Here is a 3,308-nt window from a genome sequence, read left to right as displayed (position 1 = left end):
TCAAGATGGTGGATTCAGGTATATTGTTTGTAATACTTTGTAAGGTTCTCGAGAATAATTAATAAAGTGGCCGTATGCATCTTCCAAATGCAGAGGCCGGGGGTCATCCTCCTTTTCTAAAAAAAATACCTAACCTAACCAATTTTTCACTAGTCACTACCCCAGCACTCAGACTCTCTTTCAGTGGCAATTTTGATCGTCAACAGGTTTACTTTATTTTTTTCAAACAAGAATCAATAGGGTTACTTGATTTTCCTAAGAGGAGATCAACAGGTTTACAGTCATATTGCAGCACACTACCACCTTCAATTAATCTCTTGGACGACAGACATGACACACTCGCCGGCGATGAACCAGCTTGTGATCTGTATATGACTATGGTGTCTAGTTCAGTACTGTACGCTGAAGCAGCGAAGCTCGTGCACAATGCCGGGCAAGTACGTTCCAAGTCCGGGCTACAAAATAACCAGTCGAATGCTATCCACTCCAGATCACTTCACAAGCGTGTTTTCCAAGAGATTGAATGCCTCTTGCTCCTGCCATCTCCTCAAAATGCTTCAAACTGTTATCCTCGGCGAACAAACCAGGTTACCACAGTATTGTTTTGAACGAACGGCAGCGCAAAGCTACAGCGGCACGACAGAAAGCTGCCTCTCCCCGATCCCGACGGAATTCCGAGTACCATATTCGTACAAGACGCACGCGGCATATACCTACTCTACAACATGCTACAGTCACCGCCCTCTGACCCTCTCTGTGTATAGTAGAGCGAGCCGGTCGCAGCGCAGCCCCTCGTCTGCGGTCTGCGCCGTGCATGCATTGCAGGAGCTCCCTGTTTCTTTCTACAGTGCCGCGGCAAGCGGAAATCGCCAATCATTGTACCGAAACCCATGTAGCCATGCGAGGCCGCGTCCGTTCGCATCGGTGCGTGTCCTCGCCGTCGTCGCGCGGCCTCGGCTCGGCGCACACGGACAGACTGAGAGCGGCCAAGCGAGGCCAGGGCCTGTCGCCCGCCCGCTGGCCGCATGCAGCCATGCAGGCTACACGCCTGCACGCACGTACTGGCCTTCGAGCGAGGGCCGGTCGGCTTGCATTTGCAGCGTGCACTTTGCAGTACCGTAGGCTGGGCCAGGACGCCTGTCGCTCTGGCTCTGGCTCCCTGCGTGCGATCGTTTGAAAATCTCCGGCCAGCCAGTGGTCAGTGGTGTCCTGTCCCGTCGCGGTGGAGTGGAGCCGCCGTAGTGCGCCCAAAACGCGTGCACGGCATGTGGCGTGGCGTGGCTGGATCGTGGCCGAGGGCATGCACATGCGTACATCAGTCGCGTACGCACGGCATGCATGGCTAAACGGAAGAAGACATGCTCTTCCTGGGGAGAAATCATCGATCGACCAGGCACGTCCGACGACGCGCGCACTCATGCGCCCATCGATCGATCAGACACGGCGGCACGCGCCGGCCGCCGGGTCCCCCCGCCGGTCCGGGAAAGGACGATGGCACACCAGCCGCAGGAGAGACGGGCGGACGGGGAGCCTCGGAGTCCGCGTTGCTCACAGTCGATCGCTTTACCCTATAGCCTGCGTGGCAGCCAGCGTGGGGGGCGCATGCAATCATGCACGGCCGGCCGGCCGGCCGGTCACCCAATGCCTGTGCGCCTCCGCGCGAGCAGCCGAGATCATCGATCAATCGAGCGCCGTGTGCCGTCACATCCGCCCATGGCGCATGCAGCGCCTGGCAGTGGCCGGCCGACACGATCGACCTATCCACGCCACGCCGCTTGCAGTGTGCGCACTCACCTAGTATCATCGTGCATTCGTGCACGTACGTACGGGCAATGCAAGTGTATGCAAGCCACCAGTTTGGTTTCCCCCATGCGTTTATGTTTGTCGCGGCCCTGCCTCCTCGAGCAGTCAGTTCGTATGCTTTCAGGTGGGTGCTCGGTCGATCCATGCATCTGGCCAGCGGCCGGCCCTGTCGAGTGCCGAGAGGCCCCAGGCCAGGTCGAGCCGAAGGCCTCCTTTCTATCGTCAGACGTACCCCGACACCGACACAAGTTTCGAAGGCCATGCATGCATGAACCGTTCGTCACTGGGTCACTTTCTGGCCGCGTACGTACGTGCGCTGCATGCATTGCACTAATCGCACGGTGCGTACCAGTGTCCCCAGAATGCACTGCAGCACTTCTTTTGTGCTGCAATTGATCGATCGCGTACGTTGCATGAATATATTTTAATTAATGTGTTTCCGATGCCAGATCTAGCCCAGTGATTAGTCCATATAGTGATTGCAAAATGCAGTGTCTAGGAGGCACTTAGCCACGCTTAAGCGCTAGACGATAGCCAAATGCCTCACCTAGGGCATAAGTAAAAGTCTAGGCAGGGCAAACAAGAAACTGTGTACTCAAATAAGGAATCATGCCATATTGCACTGATATTTCAAACGGGGCATATTTCAACGACAGTAGTTGGTAATTAAAATATCGTTACACATATAATATGACGAATACACCATGATAGTAAAAACTATATTACCGTCTAGGTGGCTCTTAGGGCGCTTAAGCACCTCCTATGCACTAGCCGAAGGCCAACCACCTCACTTACGCCTGCGCCTTTTCTAACCTTGTTGGAGGGAGTGCAAACTTCTAAAACATGATACAAAGAACATTAAAAAAATACATCTAGGTTAGTGCATCGTCTAGCGACACCTACAAATTAAGCACTGGAGTGAGTCGAAGGCGCACCGTCGACATCACCCTACCCTCATCGAAGCTAGGCAAACTTTGTTGTAGCCGGGCAAAGGTTGTTGCAGTTAGTGTCGTACCCATGAACTTTCCACGCCCCAGGGCAGCCTTTGAGCTACTGTGGGTATTGTAGCTACAATATAATACTGTTGCTATAGTCAACATTGTGGTTGCTTGCTACGCCCCAGGCCATGGCCCGGGCAGCCTGGGGCTTGTCTATTCCTCTGGTTGTAGTAGACTGTTGGGAAGTCGTCATGCTAAGTCCCATAGAATAGTGCATCAGAACAACAATCGTCGTTGATGAAGAAAAGTGTAGATCGGAAGAATCCAACTTGTAGACACATAAACACAGATGAATGAAGAATGGCTTCACGGGGATCCACCGAAGACAAGCGCCGACCGAATCCCGAGAGATCCGCCATAGAAAAACCTCCAGACGTCCTCCTTCAATGCTAGAAGCACCACCAGGACAATGGCTAGACTGGTAGAATCTTCAAAGAGCCGTCGCCGCCACGACTCTCTACTACTCCTATACTTAAAAAGAACATATAAGCTTCCCATTTTGCTTGT

This window comes from Triticum aestivum, chromosome 5A (genome assembly GCF_018294505.1).
Source record: "Triticum aestivum cultivar Chinese Spring chromosome 5A, IWGSC CS RefSeq v2.1, whole genome shotgun sequence".
Classification (NCBI taxonomy): domain Eukaryota; kingdom Viridiplantae; phylum Streptophyta; class Magnoliopsida; order Poales; family Poaceae; genus Triticum; species Triticum aestivum.
This window is presented reverse-complemented; position numbering follows the sequence as displayed.